This window comes from Gymnogyps californianus, chromosome 4 (assembly GCF_018139145.2).
Source record: "Gymnogyps californianus isolate 813 chromosome 4, ASM1813914v2, whole genome shotgun sequence".
In the NCBI taxonomy this organism is placed as follows: domain Eukaryota; kingdom Metazoa; phylum Chordata; class Aves; order Accipitriformes; family Cathartidae; genus Gymnogyps; species Gymnogyps californianus.
Window position 1 is genome coordinate 15,685,045 of NC_059474.1, and position 23,002 is coordinate 15,708,046.

Here is a 23,002-nt window from a genome sequence, read left to right on the forward strand (position 1 = left end):
CTGTGCACTTTTTTCCATTAACACTGTTCTGCTAGTGCTAAGGATTGTGGTTTTATAGTAAACAACTTCTGTTGACTACTACAGCTGTTGCATCAACTTGAGAAGGAAACTCCTTCCAGGTGTGGTATTCTGGACAAAGAGCTCTACACTGGTAGCATGATCAGTAACAGGACGTTGCTAGTGTAGTTGTAGAAACATGCAGTGTTCAGCCTCTGTAAATATTTCAGCTAATACTGTAAGGTATATTTTGCACATTTACAGAACCTTCTTTATCCTTTCCTCCAAAAAAAATGAAACAGCCTCAGTAGTGTTTGGAGATTCAGGGATATGCGAGCATGTTGCTTAGGTTTAGCAGACTAGAAATTCTCATATTTGCCAAATGAGGTGGAAAACTCTAAGTTTTCCAAGCTAATGAATGCTGCAATGCCCCAAATCCTTGCATAAGTATCAGACTTCTGTGTGTAAGTATGACTAAGCTCCTCTTTTAGTCTGTTTGAAAATGTCTTTGTCCTTCTCCACAGTTGTAGGGATTTCTTCCAAAGTGCTTTCACTCATTGTTACATGACTGTTACAATTTCTGGTGATTAAAAGTTCTAAGGTATAAAAGTTATTAAATAAAAAAAGGACTTGCTACCAATTCCTAGTTACTCAGTACATTACAAATATCCTTCATATTCTTTCAAGATCTCTGCCCTGAGAGTGATGTGTTCTGGAAGTGTCTCTGAAAGCAACTACCATATGAACAGCAGACACAATATCAAGGCTTAACACATTTTAAACTGTTCACTGATGTAGAAGATAATCTTGTTTGATGCATAATCTCTGAAAGTCATATTGATGTCTGGGCATAAAGTATTGATATCCATCAAGAACTTCAATAGGAACATCAGAAAGATCACACCATGAGGCAAAGTTCACTTTATTTCCAAGGTATTTTATCAGGGTGGTTATCTTGCCTGATGATAGCTTGTTATTTTTAGAGAGAGATGGAGGATAACATTGTTTTTCATGACGAAAGAACTCTTGTAAGTCACCTTCTTTCTTCTGACAGGCAATGAATAATTATGGGAATAAAAGAAAACAATTTTTAGAAGGGTTACTTGCTGGATCTTTCATGACACATTCTCGAAGGAATCATATATGAAGAAATATTTCTATATATGAGATCAGATCATGTTTATCGTCACACTTTTTTTTGTCACATAATCATTATATAGTGCGAGGTCATCATATTTGATGATCTTTAGGTTTTCTGCAAAGATGCAAGGATCACTTGTTGAGAATACCTGAAGAACCCACTGGATGTTTTTTAAACAGAGTCTCTTATTTTCCCAACGTATAATTAGAATACAAACGTGTCCACAGAACAACTGGACCATCGCAGTGTGCAACCTGAAGCAAGTGCTAATCAGATATGTTTTTCTCATTCCAATCACATTAGTCTCTGTCTCAAAACCGTGTCTCTGCTTTGGCAGAGCCACAGTGGTGGAAGGAAAAAAATTCTGAATCGTTTTCGTTATCTGAATCTCTTACAGATAAGGTTTACTAGCTACACTAGATCACAGCAACTTTCTTTCTCCTTTCTCTGCACACTTCCATGCCTTCTTCCCTGCTGTCTGATTATCCTCTGCTCCCCAAGCATCATCATAATCCTGTGATCAAGCAGCTGTGTGCCATGTGTGCAGAGCTATAAGAATTGTTGCAGATATATTAGTAGAACCTATTATATGTTTATTATTTTAATTTTAGGATGGTTGGGGGGAACATTCATTACAACAAAAGTCTGCAACGTAATTAAGAAACTCCTTATTAAATGTTTTCTTTCTATTTTTTTCACTTCAGTTTTTTACTGGTATTAATTCATCTTAATCTTACAGATGCAGAATGCGTGCAGAAATTTAGGGGACATATTTCATTCAATATAAGTTTGTTCCTGTACAAGTTTTCCCAAATTCATCCACTTCTACAGATGACAGCCAGTGTTATTCATGTCAAAACTTGTTCTTTCTGTTTCGAAATTCAGCACCCTTTTGTTACAGGATAGTGGTAATTTTTGCTAAGCTTGTCTCTTTCTCATGGTGACATTTTGTTTAAATAAGAAAATCTGTATAAAGTGGCTTTGTGCCTATGGGTGAATTCATTTGAAGTGTAAAATGTCAAACTGGCAACAGTAATAATCCTCTAAATTAGGTATGTCAAATAATGTACTTGTAGACTTTTGATTCATCTAAGAGTGGAAGGATTTCTCTAACTCTATTTCAAGAAACCTGAGTCATGAGCTCCCATTTCTTAATTGGTACTCTTGACAAAAGTGAGGAATATGCCAACATAAAAAATTTATAAATCAGAAAATATTGAGTCTAGGGTAAAACTAACACCATCTTCCAGTTCAGCAATTCTCAGAAAGAGAAAAGATGTCTCTATACATGGAACAGAGGTCATCATCAGAACATAATTTTCTAATTAGCAAACTGGATTCATTGTGGAGGTGCTGCAAAACAATGCCCAGACAGTTGCATACAGTGCCTATATGCATATACATGCTGTTACTTGGATTGTACTGTATGAGCCATTCTAGAAAGGCCACAGTTGCTGAGATGATCACACCATCACCTTGGAGACCTAGCACATTCTCACTAGTATGACTGAAAATGCATGGGGAGACCCTAGAGCCAGCAGGAAAACGGGGTGGAGCACGTATGGAGAAAACACGCATCGCCATTTGGCTGCAGCTGTTATAGCTGAAAAACCACCAGCTCACTCAAGCTGGTCCCTTCTCTCTAATCTTTCCTACCCCCTTTGCTGGGTAGTGCTGCCCCTCAGGTTCTCCAAGTTCCCTGCTTAGGTGGGCACTTCCTGCTCCCTTTTGGTGAAAATGAGCCAGAATATCAAATATCAATTTGAACTATTTAAGTTTGGTTTGAAGGAGCTGAGTTACAAAGCGCTCAGCCAAGCAGTTTCCCAGCAAATCTGAAGGGCAGTAAGGAGTATTAGTAAGCACTGGGGAGCATGATCTTTTCCAACTCTATGACTTCAGCTAGAACATTTTAGAATTAGAGATTTTCTCTATGAAAGAAGAAGTAATTTTACTAAGTAATGAATTTAATTGCAGCTATTTTCTCCAAGAAGAGTGCCAATACTTTTCCTTCTTCAGAGACCTGCAATGCTAAAATGGACTGGGGCACAGTTCTGTTCCTATTGAAGCTTTACCACTTATTACTCTTTAGTTGGTAGAGTCTTCTCCTTGGTGTAACAGTGTCAACATGCATTTAGACACCTACTATGCACTGTATTATCTGCATATGTAGCATGTAGAGTACTATTGTATTGTATTACTGTATTATTGTAATATGTATGTACTATTACATTGTACTATGCAACATTTTTTTGCAGTGCTTTACCTGCCACTCTTTCTGCACTGAAGTGGGATAATCAGCAGCAATTATTCTCTCTTACAGAGAAAGAAATAGCTTTGTTGGATTTATAGGGCACAAGGTAAATTAAAAATGCTACCATCCAAAAAGAAAGAAAAAAGGTAAATAATTTAAATTATTATTTATTATATGCACACCATGTTAATCCTGTGGTACACACAGTAAATGGGAGTTATCTCGCCCTTCTTGCATGGAGAGTTGCAAATCTTTGTGCCTCCTGAGGGATACCACTGCTCTCAGACATTACTAAGCAGCTATTGCACAGTGAATTCTTGCCATTGCTTCTCTATGGACTTTCTCATAGGCTCATATCATTATTCTCGTTCTCTGCATTTGAGAAGGTAGACTAATTATAGTAGGTGTGTACACCTAAACTAATTGGGAATTAGCTACACTTAGCTACACTTGTACCACCAGGTAACATCACATCACATGGTAATGTCACATCACATGGTAATATCACTTCACATATAGGTTAAAAGAGACTATGGAGGAATATTTTATCCTGAACTAACCGACGACTGGCTGTACAATAAGTCTCTGGCCTCAAAATAGCTTAGTGATCCTTTAAAGGACGGAGCAGAGAGGATGGAGAATCAGCCCTCAAAACACCAGCACTAGAAATCCATAACTGAACCTTATTAATCAATTTTCTCTTTCATCATTCATTTCCCGATGGAAATGTGAGAGATGGAACTAGTCTGTAGTTAACACACGCTAGAAGAAGATTTCTGGAAAGGAGACCTGGGAGAGTTTTGTGGCATCCCCAGCCACCAGCACCTAAACAGGGACACACAGGAACCAAAATGATCCATCAAAGTAATCAGCATACGGGTACTGTACCTTGCTGCTTGTTGGGCACAACACAAAGAATGCTGCAAGTATTTTTCTTATTAACTTATTCATCTGTTCTTTCTCATAGGCCTTATAAATGTTAAATAATTGTTTTATCATATACTTTTTAATCATAAAATTAATTTAAAGAAAATACAAGGAAAAAAACAAAAAACTTGACATCTGCAAACCTTCCAAGTAAGTTTTGCTGATAAAGGAAGCTGTCCAAATGTGTGTTTTTCCTCTTACCTTAAAATGAGTTAATTGCTTTGCACGGGCTTGTCTCTCTTTATTTTCAGTGTCAGTGTAAGTTCTCCAAGCTCTGTTAAAAATGAAATATTGTCAACAGCAGAACTAGAGACTAAGTATATCTTTAAGTGACCCTGATTGCCTACACTCTTTCTTATGTGTTAAGAAGCTGAAGCATTATTCAGTTGGCTATTAGCCACACTGCCTTCATAAACCACTCAGAACTTATTTGTCAGATATTCTTCAGTGTTAAATGGTATAAAGTACATCACATTGTTTGTGAAGAAATCTCACCTTTATGATCCCTTTCATTTCTGCCTAATTGTCTAAGATAAGAATAGCTTGCTGTGCCTGAGGGGGATATTTTCCATTACCACTGAAAAGATAAATGGTAGAAAGCAAAATGAACCTGGCTCATTACAACCTTCTGAAAAAAAGGCAAATTGGTCTTCAGAAATGATATAATAGAGCTGACACTTTTAATAGTCTAGAGTTCAAATGTGGCATTTTATATATTTTTTCCATAAAGTATAATACAAACAATTACAGATGCTGGCAATAATGAATGGTACTTAGTTTCTTTTACTAGCTTTACTCTGTAAGTTCCAGGGAGAGGAAAATGGTTTTACCAATAACCATTTTAATGAGGAGAGAAAGGTTACATTTAAAGAAACATAACAGTCATTTCAGTGTGTTTCTAGTCTTAATCTCTATAATAATTGCATTAATGCCTTTTGATCTAGTATGAAAGTGTATAAATTGCTTAGAATTGTGAAAGCCAGACGGCTCATCTGATGCTTTAAATATCTGATAAGCTTTGGAGGACAAGGCTGAAAAAAGATTGATTTCTCAGTACAAAACACAGTTCATAGTAATGGCCAGTTTCTTACTTGGGATTCATTTAAATCAGTTACTTCTAAATATATTTTCATTAAGTGCATTGTGTATTTTTAATGCTTAACAGGTAGGCATTGATTTGCTGGAGTACTGATTAATATCACACATTTACATCTGAGAGTGGAGGGGTTTGAGTATCCATACAGCAGAACTATGGATCATTTAATTGAGGTAATGGGTGTTGTTAATCTCAAATACTGTATATCCATACTGAAAAAAAGGGAAAGTTTATCTCTTGTCTGTGTCACATAAGTTTACTTTGGTGTATTGTTCCAAACTAATGGGGAAGAACTTGCAAATATATTAAAAAACATGTATATCGCTGTCAATCTATGCACCAGTTCAGGAAAGCCCCTAACTATTTACATAAACTATCTTGACTTCAGTGGGATTTAAAGTCTGTTTTAGGCAGGTTTTTAAAGCAATGCTGAACAGAGGGCATGACTTGAGGACATAAGATTAGAGATGATTTTTCTGACAGTTTAATTCCATTTGCTCACAGGTCTGCATCTGACAGTCATTTTTATCAACCTCACTTTCCAAAAAAAAAAAGAAAAAAATCTGGAAAGCACTGTTTGCATGTGATGCTCATTTGCATACAGCCAAACTTTTTGTATTTTCAGTGAAGATCAGGTTCATAGATTGACATTTGCCATGAACATTTTGATCATACTGATTAGCACATTTTCAACTCTGGGAAATGCCTGCATTTCTATGTAGGCTGAGGAGAGCTTAATACATTGCAGGTACTACCTAAACAGAATGCAGTAGAATGAAAACAATAATAATAATTCACAGATATTCAATTATTGCCCAACACAACATTACACACATTTTTATGGATACTTATAACTAGAACAACACAAGCTCATTAGCAAGGGGAGAAGTATTTTAAATTATTTTTTCAAAATGATTAATGCTACTTTTCCAATCTTATTGAGGTCAAATGTGTGCATGCATGTATGTGAATAAAAAAATAGATGAGTTCTGTACAAATAAACTTGTGTATGTCACCTCGGTCATTCAATTCCCCCCCCTCCCCACAAACAACCTCTGTGGTGTAGGAGGAACGAGGTCATACCCACTGAGTCATAAAAACACAATTTGCAATCCTTCTATGTACATAGCTCTAATGGGAAGAGGAAGGAGGTCTTGGGGACTGCAGAGTCTATTTCTGCTTTCATGTCATGCCAGGCCTCCAAACAAAGCAGCCCAGTAGCTGCCCAGTGGCTCCCAAGATGCCAGGTGCTCTTTTCCTCTCTCTCATTCCCAACTTCTAGTCTTTGACCTCAATCTTCTTTCTTTTCAATCTACCTACCTACCTACCCTCCCACCCACCCACCTACCGACCTACCTACCTTCCCTTCTTTCTTCCCTTCTCTTCCTTTCTCTCTCACTCTTTCTTTCTCTCTCTCTTCTTTTTCTTTCTTTCTTTCTTTTTTCTTTCTCTCTTTCTTTCTCTCTTTCTCTCTTTCTTTCTTTTTCTTCCTCCCTTCCTCCCTCCCTTCCTTCCTTTTCAATTTTTCAATTTTTTCCTGCCCCAGAATTGCACTTGATTTTTCTAGTTTCTGTGTCCTTTCTACTTTCAGGCAGATTTTCATTTTTTCAGGGTGAGCTTTAACATTGTCCTACAGATAAAGACTTAGAGACACAGGAGCCAGAAGGAGAAAAACAAACACAACAAGAAACAGTAGCTCCTGTGTATATTAAAGGGGAGGTTGTACATGCTCCACTCGGAAGGTTATGTCAGCACAGACCAAATGCAATTTCTTTCAAACACTTCTTGAATTCTTACCCCCTTCAGCAGCAGCGGTTCAGTTATTTAACAAACATTTACCACAGTAAGTCAGCAATCTTTGCCACAACCCCTGACGGATACTGCAGCACAACTACTCAGTAAATAACTCTAGCTATCACTCAGCACATTGATCTAGGCATGTTAATATCTGGAGCTTTTCTTTCAATAACCATATTTCTTGCATTTAATTGACATACCTAATTGACATAGATTTTTCCCCCCACTGTTACCAGTCTTCTGGAGCTCCATAAGAGTGTGTTTCTTTTCAGTCATAACTCAACTTCTCAGTATTTATGTGCAAAATAAGTGTTTGTGCTGCAGTGAGATGTGTGACTGCAGCCAGCTTACATGTCCCCAAGTCAGCTTTTAGCAAACCACTTTGAATGTGAGCAGCCACGTAGCCGTAGGAAGATCTCAACAGCGTGCCTGGCTAGATATCTCAGGACAGATCTGCATGTCTACGTGCACACCTGAACTCCCCCTCTCATTCTCCTGACCGTCTGGACACCAGCCGGCTCTGAGCTGGACAATATAGCATTGTTAGCACTATACTGTGCCTAAATCCTGAATTCTCCTGAGACGCACTGTGTAATTAGTGCAAGATCAATGCTGTGCTAATACAGCTATCCAGTTTTCAGTTCAAAGGTTGCTCCTTACAGCCAGAGGAGTTCAGTGTATCTCGACATTTCCATCTATACCTGCCCTAAATGTTTACTCAGTGTCACTGGCAGGTTTGGCACGCTACATGTTGAACCCCATACTGCCAGCAGCTGCACTGGTATCAAACCTAACTAGTTTACAGCTACCCAGGGTATAACTGCAGGATGGCAGTCACACCTTGATTTCAGTGTGAATGTGCCCTGCGCTGACAGCAGAGAGAGAGGAGGTGGCATATGGCAAAGGCTGTGAGTATTACCTCCTCCAAACCAGCTTTTACAGTGTGTGAAACTGGCCTAAAATAAAGTTTATTTTTCAAGGTGAAAGGTATATAAAGTGAACTTTTATGCTGATTCTACAATACCTCCAGTCTTCCTTAAGGCACAGACTTCAGTTCAAATGGTTTAGTGATACTATCCATCAGAGGGTTCAGCCTTTGCAATATATTTCACAGTAGTCCCTAGGTTGGACTCAAGCACAATATATCATTTTGATATTGCTTTATAGTCTGTTGCCAGAGACTATGCCAAATAAATTTATCTTATTTATTTATTTATTGGGAGAGAATGTGTGAAATTTCTATTAATGAATAATATATGGCATGTAGCAAATAGAAACAAATGGAAACAGGCATATCAGTGAAAGGAATATGGTCGAAGTAGTCATCAAGAAGTGCCAAAATTAGCTGTCAATCTTAACTCCAGATAACTTCAGGCTAAGTGTCAAAGTTAGAAATTGCTTATACACTTACTGGTATTCCTAAGGTTGGAATCGTTACCAGCACTCAGGGCAGGGAAACTGCCCGCCATTTCCGTAACCATCAGGATCAATGATCTGCATGACAGACTCTCGTTTTTCTTTTTGAAATTTAAATCCTTAGCAATATATGTACTGCAATCACTGTTGTGCAGATACACCTGAGCCAGCTTTAAAATATCCTGTTAAGGGACTTGTAGTAGATCAGCTATAGTAGACAGTAGACACAGCTGGACCTCTGTATGCACTATAAGCCTATAGGAGAAGCAAGGTAAATTAGCAAGAAACCTGGTCCACACTGATGTCACATCATGTATCCACAACAGGACACTGCTGGTACCGAAATTTTGCTAGAATAAATGTAGCTTGGTTGTGCCCACAATGCACTGGACTCTATACTGTGGCATAGAGACACTCTCAGAAAGAGTCAAATACTGGGCAGCTCCACAATTACTGAATAGGGTCGTGATTCAGTAAAACCTTAAGCAATAAACTAAGCAAGTGAGACCATTGACAAAAGCAAGCTTAGGATGAGATGTAAGTACTGTGTGGAATCAGATCTACCTTGCTGCGGAGCTCACCAGAGCATCTAGCTGAAGTATGATGGGTCCCTGGCCAAAGCTCTTTTCTATTCTGATACTGTATGAATGGGTTAAGGTGAAGAAAAACACTGAGCTGCCCAGCAGGAATCTCCTTTTTATAGCTAAATAGGGGTAAGTTTGGCAGATCCTCATATAGCAAACTCCAGAGGCTTCCTAGGAACTTGCTTAGTAACCTGATCAAATAAAATTTGAGAAAAACTAGAACTATGATTCAAGAGGTAAAGGATATCTTTCTGTCTGGTTTGAATCACTAGAGGAAAATTTTTCTAGAAACAGTAACTTAGCTTTGGCCTGTACTCATGGCTGTGAATAGAGGGTATCACTGACCTCCCACAGACCCATGCCAGCATCCCTGTAATCTCTGACCTTTCACCTCTTCCTTCTTTGAGTGAGCATCCTGTGGAGAAGGCTGGACAAGCGTATGTTCACATGGTGGAAACAGGATGGAGCAAATCCATGCTCAGAAGAGTCATTTCTTCTGGGGGAATGGCTCCTCACAGCTTAAAACTCAGCTTTTTACGTAAAACAACCAATATTAATGCTAAAAAAAAGTTGAATTGATCCCCTTTATTATTAAACAGATGGGAAATACCACAGTTGTTTTTATACTGTTATTGCATATGGTAAATAACTCTATTAAACTAATCTTAGAAATTTAATAAATCATTAAATTGTTTCCATCTCCACAAATGCATTAAAACAGCTTAAAAGTAAAAATTAAATATGAATTGCAGTTTAGTGAATAAGTGCTTTATTCTAAACAAATTTTCCCAAAAAGTCCCTTTTTATTTTAGCATACTAAAGTTATTTTCCCTCCATTGCCCTGTTCTTAACACCAAGGTCCATCCATCTAAAAATGTTGTGTGAGGAAGGATTCTTCTCTATCAATATTAATAACAAGGAAATCTAGTTTTTCTTTCTTCCCATTACAGCAACCTGTTCTGAAAGCTGAGATTTGAGCTAATCTCAAATGGCTTGTTCCTTTACAAATTAGATTTTTTCCTCTTGTAAAATCCCCTGATAGAGCATTTCTGATGATGAAATGCAAAGGTAAGTAGTAAAGCTGACTGATTTTTTTTCTTGCCAAACAATAAATTCCCTGAATTTCAGTTCTGTTTCAGTTGGCCTGAAATCTTCACCAGACAGTTTCTATTTTGGAGGGCTGGTGGGGGAGGAATTCTGGATTCGGACAAGAGGCTACTCTTCTCAAACAGGGATATCACTGTTGGGAATACTCACGGATGTTCAGGTATAGAGTTCCCTCAGGAGATGAGGAATCTGTGCCCAGTTCTGTTCTTTACTGAAAGCATTTGAGCGTTCATTTTCCAGTCATATACCTAAACCATCATGCTTTAGAGCATTTGGGATACTTTAAAACCTTTGGACATCTTTGTTCCACTTTGCATAAAACACAAACTATTGTCAGTGAGTAAGTGTGGTTGAAGAACTTTGTGGTTGGAATAGTCACCCAAGACGGGTGAGAAATTCCTGCCAGCCTGTGTCCCACTGAACAGCCTGACTGCACTGATACAGTGTCATGGTCCTTCTGGCAAAATAAATATTTAAATATTCCTTGCAAAATGGAACAGTTCCAGCAGCAGGATCTGCCTCAATCCCAGGACATTTAACTTGGAAAAAGTATATGTCTGCCTTTTCTCGTAGGAGGGAGCACACCTCAGGGAAGGGAGGGAACAAAATAGCAGATTCTTACTTCCTCGAGTGAGTGCTCTCATGGTTCAGCACTGAGATAGGAGGGAAACATCTCTAGGCTTTTTTTACTTGTCCCTCCATTTTATTTGATTCTACATTCTAAGGAAGGAACACTTCTTCCATGTTGAACTACATGACTTCGCCTGCTGGGGTGAAAAGCAAATCAATAGAATTTAAAGGCATTTTCATCCGGACTGATCTAGACTGTTGAACTAAAGAATTAGTCACATAGCTCTACTCAACAGATAGATAGGCAGATCTAAACAAACTAAAATACCAGAACTTTACTATTTGTAAAATAGTTAAATTTGTAAAATACTGTGTTCCAGCATCTGTTCTTTTCCTTTTATGTACGTGCTGTCTAGGTGTCTTCTTAAATTTCCATTCATTTGTCTACTTCTCCAGTCACACCTATTCATATACTGCCTATGTGCATTTTACTTTTTTTTTTTACTTCTTAACACTACTCTAGCATGTTAACACATTGCTACATTCTATTTCACTTAAGTTTTATCTTGTCCCATCTCATATACTAGTTTTGCCCTCTTCCTTTATTTTACAGAAAATGTTAATTCTGACTTTATTCAGGAGTGTCACAATGGCACAGTTCTTTGCCATGGATAAATGTGAGTAAAACTGTGCTGAATCAAGTTATAAGCAAGGGCAACTCCTGCAAAGCTAAAGCTGTAGCAAACATGACAATACATTTCAGGAGAGTGCAATGGTAAAAAGTCATTTCAAGAACAGGAGTAAGAGGGATCTGAATAGTATGACTCTTGTACAAAAGGGGGGTAGCGACACTGTCCCAGATGAAAACCCAGTTCCATGAAGAAAATATCAAAATTGTTTTCTGCATGTCCATATGGAATCTTCACAGGGGGATAAGTGGGTTCTTTGGATTGTTTGTTTGTTTGTTTGTTAAATATAGATATGAATTAGGTTTACTGTTACTCTTGAAATACTGCTGCATTCCGCATATCCTTTGACACTGCAAAACAGTTTTCAAATACCAAAGCTAAAACAAAAAACCCAATGTGGATACACAAGCAGGAGACAGCCAGATGTCATCCCTGTTTCTCTTGTATTTCTCCACTGCTTTAGTTCTTGATAATGTGTTTACTGTATACACACCAGAAAGCCTATTACTCATCAAAAAGAGGACTAGATCTTATACTGCACACTCCTTGAGAAGAAATTTCATCTGATTAAGAGCCAGTACAATTTGGTCCCAAGCACCCTTCCCAAGGGAAACAACAATGTGAGTTTTCCATGCAGATTTCCTTCAGTCTCACTTTTGTGCCACAGAGAGGTAGGACTAGCTCACCCGTACGCATCAGTTAGTATATTTTTTTTCTTTCTTCTTCTTCTTTTTTTTTTTTCCTTTTCTGTGATATAGACTAACAGTTGAAACTGTAGCTCTGCTTAGAAGGCTTAGGGTGTTAACATCTCCCCAGTGCACTTGAATGCGTTCCAGCCACAGCTATTCATGCCCTGGCTTCCCCTCTAAGTTAAGATATGGTCACATAAAGGTGACATGGCTGTTTTTATGCACACCATGTGTTATCTCATACCACGCAGAATCTAAGCTGGCTGCTTCAGCAGCTTTACATTTCCAGAGAAGTGCAGAGAGACCTTATCATGGTTAATAACTGGAGTCCACCAGTAACTTGGGAAAGCATCAGAAAGGAATTTCTGTTGCATAACATAGAACGGATGGGTCACATTTCAAAGACCAAGATCAGCAAAGGGAATTAAGTTACAGTTTTTACCTCAAGTGATTCTGTATTCAGCTAAATTGTTATATCTGTATATTTATCTTATTTACAGTATTTACGTAACCCCTTGGTCAGTTCAAACCCCTGTAGCAGGAATAAAAAGCAAGAAGGAAGAACAACTTTCCTTATTTCTTGGAGACCTCTGTAATTAAATTCTCCTACAGTGTCATGTAAGCAATGTGTACTTCTGTATGTTTTCTTACTAAACCTTGAGATACCACAAAAAGGCTGAAAAAGCAACATCCTACTAGCAATGTGCCCTCCAGAAAGGGCTTCCTATCATCTGGGACCTTTTTTCTCATCAATACAATAGGATATTTACATTGGGAGATTGTACCTGTTTCTTCAGGTTTTGAAGTTCCCCTCATTAATTTCCATAAGAAAGTCTCAGCTTCTTTCAGCGGATGTTGACACTTCTGTTTCCAGAGGCAATAACTCTGTGATCTGCTCAGTCTTGAACACATTGACCTGAATTCTACATTCAATGAGATTAGGGTGAAAGCTGTAGCTGTTTTCAGAGTAAATAATTGAGCAACAAGTAGATATTTGCTATGTATTTCAGCCGTGAATGACCTCCTGATTACCCTTCTGAAGACAACACACCAGACTTTGTACCAAAGCCCAACCCAGGAGTCCTAGTGTAAGCTGAAAGGCTGCAGGTGTTCCTGCCTCAGCTTGTCAACATCATAGGATTGGCTTAATCAAAAAGAGTTCCTTCATAGGAATGCTTCTTATGGAAACTATGTTTCATCTGATTTGGTTTCATCGTTAGTCAGAGAACATCTGCTCATTGTTCATTTTTGGCAGTCTTAACCTCCAACATGGAGCAAGGACCAAGAGTCTTGTATGTACTTTTTAGTCCTTCCAAAATAAAGGATCTTGGAGTTGTAACTGTTGAAATTTTACATTTCCTCTTTTCTGTTTTTTGATGTAATAAAAAAATCACATGAATTTATGTAAAAATACATGTATATGTCTTCTGGAATAGAAGTAATGCTCGAAAGGTAGTTTCAGTTAGCCAGATGGCTTTTTTTTTTTAAAAGGAAGACTTGTCTTTGTATTTATGAAGCAAAATAATGTTACTGAGATCTCAAGCTATTATATTGCCTGCCTTTTCTTCTTCCAATATGAAAAATAGATTGACTCTGATTAAGAGTGTTCTCCAGGATAAGAAGTAAGTCATGTGGATACAGTTAACAAGGTTCGATGGATGATGCAACACACATTTCTCTCACTAAAACACAGGTAGAAATAAGATCTCCAGCTTTGGTATACCATAGTATTAGTTCCCGAGTAACCTGCTTTCTCACATTAATTTTAAGCTGGTGCACTTCTATTACATAATGTTGACTTTGGAGTGAACTCCTCCTAAAACTCTCTTGAAGGCTTTGATGTTGAATTTCAAAACTGTTGTAGAGGAAAGGAGAGATTGGATCTTCTTGGAATATTTAGGCTGCAAGGGAAATGCTGTTATTGCTCCTGGGTTAGAAATCATACTGAGAAGGCTCACAGCTTGTTGGGAGCATCTTGCATTTAGACTGAGCTGGCAATATCCTCTACTCATGTAAATTGTTATAGAAAATTAAAAAGGTACCATCTTCATCACTAATAATCTGTCTACAGGACTAAAAGTATGGGAGGGGAAAAGACTGTGCATGTGCTTACTATCAATAAATCATTAGATTAGAAGCAGAAGGGTGAGTTTTTTGCTTCAAAAGTTTACACAATAAGATGATGAAATGGCTATATCTTAATTTTTGAATCATTTTAGGAAATCCTGATACAACTGCTTAAAAGAAGAGCCCCAAAGTCATCCTGGAGCTCATAAACTGTATTTTGAACCTTTTACTTGGCATATTTGGGGTTTTGCAAACTGAAGATTGCAGATATAGTATAACTGAAACCATATGGAGAAGTACTCAGAACAGGTGGGTTCAGTACTGGCCTTAGTGCAATTCCTAGACTATGCAATGTCTCCTCAAAACTACCTCTGGCATACCAGCACTGGGATAAAAGGTTGTGCAGAGTTCCTGAGGGTAATGTTTACTGAACTGGCTGTAAACCAAGAGGCAATAAGACCACACCACTATCACCTTGCAAACTGTTAATTAGACCTCCTGAGGAAGAGAGTTTCTTAGCCTGGGCTCAGCCCTGGCCTACACACCTGTGTTGCTAGGGCAAACCTGAGCTATTGATACTTATCTATGGTATTGCACTATGCACTCTACCAGTTTGGGTCTCTGCTTGCTTGAAGGTCTCTTCATCATGCTTCATGACATAAAGTGAATATGTTCTGAGATCCCTCTGATTTAAAGGGAGATGAAGCGAATATGTTCTGAGATCTCTCTGATTTAAAGGGAGGTTGACAATGCTCATCTTCCTGAGGGGAGTGCTTTGGGATGTATGGATGAAACCATACATACCATGTCGCAGTATAAACCACATAGCAGTAATTATTGCAGGAAACTGTACAGTCAGAAATTGTACTGTTGTGGGGGGAGAAAACATTTTGTTGGTTTGAGACTGAGAGTATTTGATTATAACCATGGTAAAAATATATATAAATATCAGCCTTACAATTTTTTCCTCATTCTTGAAGTCACTGAAAAAATTCATCTTATATTTGAAATTACTCAATACTCATGAAGCTTTGAATGAGTCTAGTCCATCTGACTTCTATGGTATTTTTCTGCCTTATAAACTAATTTCATTCCCCAGGCTGGTTTTCTGGTAAATCCTACCTGTTTGCTAAACTGTTTTGACTGACAGGCTTTTAGCTGAAATACAGATGTTGAATTACAACTTTGATTCTGATGATCTACTATTGTTATTAATTAGATCTATCAGATTGGTACACTTGGATTACACAGCTGCTTACTTGGCTATTCAGTATTGAGACTAAATCATTTGTGCCTGCGTAGCAGACAGATAAAATGAGCTTTGATGACATCTCACGTATACTTGGTATATGTAGAGGCATCATGTTTTAGGCTTGAGTTCGAGGGCTTTGGCAGCAAAGCTCTAGCAAACCTTGCTGTAGCATTTTAAGACATTGTATCTTTCTTTTACCTCTGTTGAAGTTCTGCCCTTAGAGAAGTCAGCAGAAGAGAAGATGGTCCTCAGCCACTCCAGCTGACCACTCATCACGTAGGCCAAACCTACCTTCATCAGGAGCTTAGTTTAAAAAAATAAGCCTTGTCTTGGAGGTCAACAAATCCAGTAATAATCTCCAGCAGAATAAAGGGCAGGTTTTTGAAAGGAGTAGCATTTTGCATCACTCAGCAAGTTTCATCACACCTCACCTGCCAAAGTCCTTTAGACCTCTTTGTGGCAAACTTGGGCAACATTAACATCCATAAAATGTTGAATAAAACTCTTGAAATATCACTATGTTAATACTTTCCAAATCCAGCTTTCCAGGCTTATGTAATAAGCTTTTTTATCTCCCATTACAAGATATGCCATAATAAGTTTCCCATACAATCCTGAGTGCTGGGCTATTGGTTTAAGAAATGCAATACTACTTCCAGTGGGACATTGTAAACCTCAGAAGCTGGACAGTGCTTAAACACAGAAACAATGGATACTAAAATCTTCCCTTATTATTCTTCTTTTTGTGGCCAGGCTCAAATTTGCAGCACAATTAGAAACCATTAAAAAGTTGGAAGATCAGGGAAGCCCTTCCTGAAAACTCTTATCTTCTGTGTTATTGAACCACCTCAGAGATAAGTACTTTTAACAAAATCTTATGCCACTGAAAGGTATTACTAACATTATAGGAGTCTACAGATATTTTTTGCCAACGAAGTTTGTCAGAGACTGAGGCTTTCTATCACAAATGCAAAACCTGAGAACAGGCCTGTTGTAGCTTGCCATAAGACAAGTATCAACTGTCTGCAGGAAACTGGCTGTGTGGCTTTGACAGTGGGAGGAGGGATGCTGAGGCTGTGCAGAACAGGGAGACAAGGGATAGATTCTTACAGAGTCTCAGAATAAAAGCTATATAAATAAATACTGTAATAAATGGGAACACAGAAAGAAAGGAAAAAGAACAATCCAGTAGGGTATAGATAAAAAACCTAGCACATATTTTAGACAAAGCCTGGCAGGAAAGAGAATACAAATGTGCCAAAATGAATATACTGCAGCAGAATGCCAGTTTTATTCTGCCCATTCATCAATGCATATGATTTCATATCCTGTTGATAAAAAATGATGTTTTGTGGGTTCAGTGATATTCCTCAAAAGTTGCACTGGGGACAAGGGAAGGCTGAATAACCAAAACGTGGGAGATGGGAAAGATTTGCAAAGCACATCTCCCTTGTGCTGGGGGGGACACAACAAACTGCAGGGGAAACCACTCTCCAAAAAAGTTGCTCTTAACTGTCTCCAAAGGCTTTCCAGACAAGCTGGCCCTGTGCACAGGAAGAGATGAGGCTGCAAATCCCACCTTGTCCTGCTCAATCTAAACCTACACTGCCCAATCTTGCTATGTCTTTGGTTGTGGACACATGCCACCCTCTGACTCTCCCTCCTTCCCTATTAGATCTCACTGCTCCCTGCCATCTTTTAGAGCTGCTGTTGTGATTGATGGCTAACTCACATCAATTAAAATGAGTTGAGTTCGCTTAAATAGTTTAAAATAATAGGTCTAGGATAATTCCTCTCTCTTTGTCTGTTTCTTCCTGACATGGGTTAGGAAGCAATCAGGCAAGTGCATCAAATGGCAAACCTAAGGAGAAAATAACACTGAAAGGGGTTAGACCGGAAGGAGAGAATTGAGCTAAAGAAGTCCATGAGCCACAGTCTCCTCAGCTGTCAGAGGCAGCACAGTGTCTTGGACTGCATAAGCCCAAGAATTTCCCACCTAGTCAGTCATTTTGGTCCAGCTAGTTCATTCTTTTGTGCGCATCACAGATAACTGCCCTTCAGTTGCACTATATGACACCTGATATTTGTATCGTGTCAACGGCTCAGTGATGGGAACCACATCAAGATTAAAACCAAGGTATTTTCCATTTGTTTCCAGTCTCTTATCCTGCCTTTATCACCAAAGCGTACACTGTGTAATAAGCCTTTAATTTTGTTCTTTAGAGGCAGTGGCAGAAAATCACCTGTCTGTGAGAGTGTCAATCTGAGAAATCAAACCTAGTGATACACCAGGATTTGATTTCAAGATGGAGAATCTCTAGACTTAAAACAATGACTAAAAACTGAAATTTTGGAAGGCAATATTGAAGGTCTTGTTGGTGAAACAGCTTTCTATCAAAATTTACTTACTCATAACAGTTACACAGTTACAAGCTCAGTTTGAACAAAAGTCTCTAGAAAAGAGGCAGGAATCCAGTGAAAATCTTTCTGATCATCTGCTTTGCTACGAGGCAGTCTAAATCTGAGGCATCCTACTACAAGGCTGTCTGCAGCAAGAGAGCTGGATTTTTGTTCTTGTGGAGAAATTTGTGTGTGTGTGCATGCGTGTGTATGTGTGGGATTCCTAATCAGAACAAAACCAAATTTCAGAATATTGTTCATATACAGTGAAATTATTTTCCTCAGGATGCCTCTGGTATGCAAAATCAGATGCCAAGTTTCAAACAGTCCTGTGTGAACAGACTAGGACCTTGGCAGGAGAAAAGGAACAGAAATTGGTAATGGCTACTCTGAGCACATCCTATATTCCCATCTCCTTAGAACTCATTGCCACAATAGAGATGCAGCATGCCTCTGTATTGCCCATGTATACGAACATAGGTGCAATAAGCTATACAAAAATTGCGCATTAATTCTGCATTTCAGAAATTCTGACTTCTTGTTAGGGCATACTCTGACATTATACTCTCCCTGTATGTCAATGACTCACACATCTGTAGGAAGAAAAGGATACTAGAAAATATTTAGGTTTACTATGCAGACTCCAGACCACAGTTTTGTTCTGAAAATGTAACATTTTAATAACATATTTAATAATATTGTAGTATTTTGTGGAACATTAAATATATGACAGTGAAAAAGAAGTGCTGAAGCCTCCTTCCTCTTATAATGATAAGCCACCCCCGTCAGAATTAGTAGCAGTGTTTTAAACTTCCTGATGATGTTAAATCTATCCTGTCTAGGCTACACTACAATTTGGAAGAGACTAAGCTGAAGATGTTTTTTAACCATGATTTTGAAACAGAATAACCTCAACTTAGATATGTCTTATTCCAACACTTACTCTAATAGTGAAGGACGTACATTTTTACAGTTGTTCAAAACTTCATGCATTCATAATGGAATTGTGTAAATTAGAAATACGAATTAGTAAAACAAAGTGCGAATTTAATGTTAATAATAATTCCAGGTTTATCTATCATGACTGGTAGGTGATCCATTGTGATCTCAGAGCTGAACACTTGGCCCATGCTTTAAAATATTATCCCATGGGTTTTGCTAGTTGCCAGACCCATTCTACTCTGGTACTATTCCTTTTGGTAACCCTTATGGTGTTCTTACTATGTCACTTAGCATATGTGCATTTTAATTCATCTGAAAAGCTAAGGAAAACTATATGAATCTGATTGATTGGCATTCAGCTACTTTTTAATGACCTCATTAGCATTCCTTTTTTCCCCTTCAACAGTGACTATTTAAATCAGAATCTTTTTGTTTTAAGGGAGTGCTGTCAAAGAGATGGGAGGTCTTTGGGTTACCTCTCCAGAAGTACTTAGAAAAAAAAGGTCACTACTACTGTAACTAGGTTGCAGAATTAGATACCTGTCTGCTTTTTAACCTTCTCAGTTGATAGCTTAGAATTATCTACTACTGCTGAAGTCACTTTTTCTGCTACTTCTTCCATCAAGGCAATAACCTCTAAAGGTATGACAGTGGAGCAGTGAAGTCTGGAGTTCACAAGTCAGAATCACCTAAGCCTGTCTGTTTAAATATGAATCAAGTGCCTGAACTAAGCAGTGGACCATACTGGTTCAGTTCAACGTTGTCTCTTGAACAGACACAAACTCTCTAAGTCCCACCCTGTAACCTGCCAATCTCTAATCCAAAATTTGGATCCTCAAAACCTTTACTCAGCCTCTGCCTGGCTCTGTGGACACATACATGCTATATACAGAGACATTTTGCCCTCAGTGAAACTGTATGTAGGTGCCTGAAAGGAAGCTCCTGGGTATGATAATACTAAGCAGATAGTTGCCTAAATCCAGCAGGATGCATATACCAGATCTTCCTCTCCCAGTGATACACAGCTACCAAACTTCCTTGCACAGTTCTTGCACTGGTCTTGGCAGTACTTTCTCCTCTTTGTCACTAGTTGGTGGCTAGATTTTTAACCAGAAAATGAAGAACCAAAATCTATTCTATCTAACAGCATGTATAGTAAGATAGACATCTTTACTCCCAAAGTGACTTATCACACCACCAAGCACTGCAGGTCTGTGACCCACCTAGTCTTTACGGTCCTGTCATAGGACAATTCGGTGTGGGCTGAGGGAAATAGCAGTGGAGCAACTGGAACCCAAAAAGGTACCTTGCATACTAGCCTAGAAACTCAGTCCTACTTCCTTAAACTTTGCAAAAACCACTGAATATATTAGGAGAAAGGGCTTGCAAAAGTACTTCCCAAACTTAAATGCTTGGCCAAATGCTCGACCAGTTCTGATTTTGGATATGATCCCTAGTGCAACAGGCAGCATCAAGCTGAGAGCAGAAATAGGAAAAGGAACATTTTGCATCCATGCAAGGTTGTCTTAGGTGGCTGGATAACTATTAATTGCTCTGGTTCACCCACGGCACTGTGATTTCTGTTTGCCTCAGGAAAACCTATAGTCTCCTTTAGGTTATAAACAGTCCAAGCCTCTTCGTTATGCACTTGTTTGCAGTTATTTTGCAGGACAAAAAATGTAGCACTCCCCACTGTGAGAGCGCTGCAGTATTTGTTAGCTCGAGGGTTGCAATGTGTCCTGGCTGAAATGTGTTAGTTAAAGTTACAGTCCCAAGGAAGACTGCCGTCTTTGCATAAATTTACGGTTATTTTTTCTAAATGTGCTGTGCAGAGAGACTTTGCTATTATGGTCTGTTTTCAATATTCATCTTTTTACCAAAATGTCAAATTGGAGGGAGGCCTTCATGGTTAAGATTAAAGCTACATTTGGACTGATTTTAAATGAATAATGGACAGTATGTATCACGTTTTCTGGGAATAATGTTAGAGCTACTGAAAACTAGGGTTTCTGGCTCACAAGATTTTTACTGCTATTATTTAGTAACTGAGTGCCAGGGAGACAAAGAACATCTTCCAGTTGAATCTGAGTGACTGCAAAGTCAAACATGAAAGAGGCTAAAGCTAGCAAAGACAGTTCAGCGCAGTGCTCTAATCTATCTTTTACAACATTCACTAGACGACATTGAGTCTATATCACCACATCATTCCTGGATTTTTTTATTTTGAGAACTACCTAAAACATACTGGCAGCCTAGACTACAGGGATCATTGATTTTGCTAACCTAGCTGAGAGCTAACTTACCTTTAGGCGACAGAATTAGACTACCAAATCACAGAGCACTAAGCTCTATACCTGCAAGTCACTTCAGCTCTCATATATAAGAATTTTCTAGTTTGGGGGTCAGAAGCTCTTGTGCAGTGATAACAATTATTTGTTGCCTGAAGAAGGCCCATGTCAGGGTCCTTTCATGGTAGGCATTGTACAGACCCTTGGTAAGAGAGGCTGATCTGGCAAGTTTACAATAAAAATGTGGGAAGAAAAATACTGTTTCTTGATTTGTAAGAATACTTGAGATTTTGGAAGAAATGTCAAAATAAAAAAAGAGTCTTATTGTGAAAATGGATTTGTTTGGTTCATCATCGTCGTGGTTTAACCCCAGCCAGCAGCTAAGCACCACGCAGCCGCTTCTCCCTCCCCTTTCCCAGTGGGGTGGGGAGGAGGAAAGGAAAAAAAAATAAAACTCGTGGGTTGAGATAAGAACAGTTTAATAACTAAAGTAAAAATAAAAATACATTACTAACTAAGAATAATTGTAATGAAAAAGAATACAACAACAACAACAAAAAGAAGAAAAGGCAAGTGAGGCACAATGCAACTGCTCACCACCCGCTGACCCAAGCCAGAGCCGCGATCCGCCCCTCCTGGCCAACTCCCCCCAGTTTATATACTGGGCATGACATTCCATGGTATGGAATACCCCTTTGGCTAGCTGGGGTCAGCTGTCCTGGCCATGCTCCCTCCCAGCTTCTTGCACACCTGCTTGCTGGCAGAGCATGGGAAACTGAAAAGTCCTTGGCTTAAGATAAGCGCTACTTAGCAACAACTAAAACATCAGAGTGTTATCAACAGTATTCTCACACTAAATCCAAAATCCAGCACTGTACCAGCTACTAAGAAGAGAGTTAACTCTGTCCCAGCTGAAACCAGGACAATCATACATCATAGTGCTTTTGAGAGTTATATTTTGATTTTGACTTTTAAATATAAGTTATTAATATTTCAGTTACTAATATGTTGAAGCTCGGGTCATTTTCCAGTAAAGAATTGTATCATTTCATTGGAAAATGTCAGCATGGACTTCTCAGATGTTTAGCAATGTTTTCCCATTGTTTATGAATTGGGACATTTACTAACATTAAAAATGTTTCCCAATCACTTCAGAAAGCTACAAACTGCCTCTGCTTTAATACACTGAATACTTGTATCTAGTTAAGAAACTATCACTTCAAGGACTTATCAGACCACTACTACCTCTTACCAAAAGCATGTGTTCTTGAAAGAAGTATCCATAAACTTCCACGAGCCAAGCCGACACACAAAGAAGAATGAAAACCAAAAAGTGGAATTTAAAACAACTGGGTAATTTTCTAGATCTGGCAGAAGGGATGAGGCTGAGACTGCACAAGGGAATTCGGGGTTGTTAAAATCAGTAACAAAACACCAGTTTGAGAAAGACATGCTTTTGATGACCATTATTGTTTAAAAAGTACAACACTTGAGAATGAGGTTTATTCACAAGAGCTACCCTCTGAATTTTTAAAACAGGCCACCTAGGGTGATCAGCATTGTAATCTTTCCTGAATAAACATTGGTTAATATCACTAAAAGCTTCAACAGGCTGTAGAGTGGCCTTGAGTTTTCAGGAAATTAAATGAGATTGATAAGCTTTTTTGTAGATACCTAGGAGAAAGACTGGTATGTCACAGTGCTTGTGATAAGAGTGAGGTACGGCCATCACAGCTTGACAAACACTGTTACACAAAAAGCAAGAGGGAATGACTTAATTTGGGGTAAC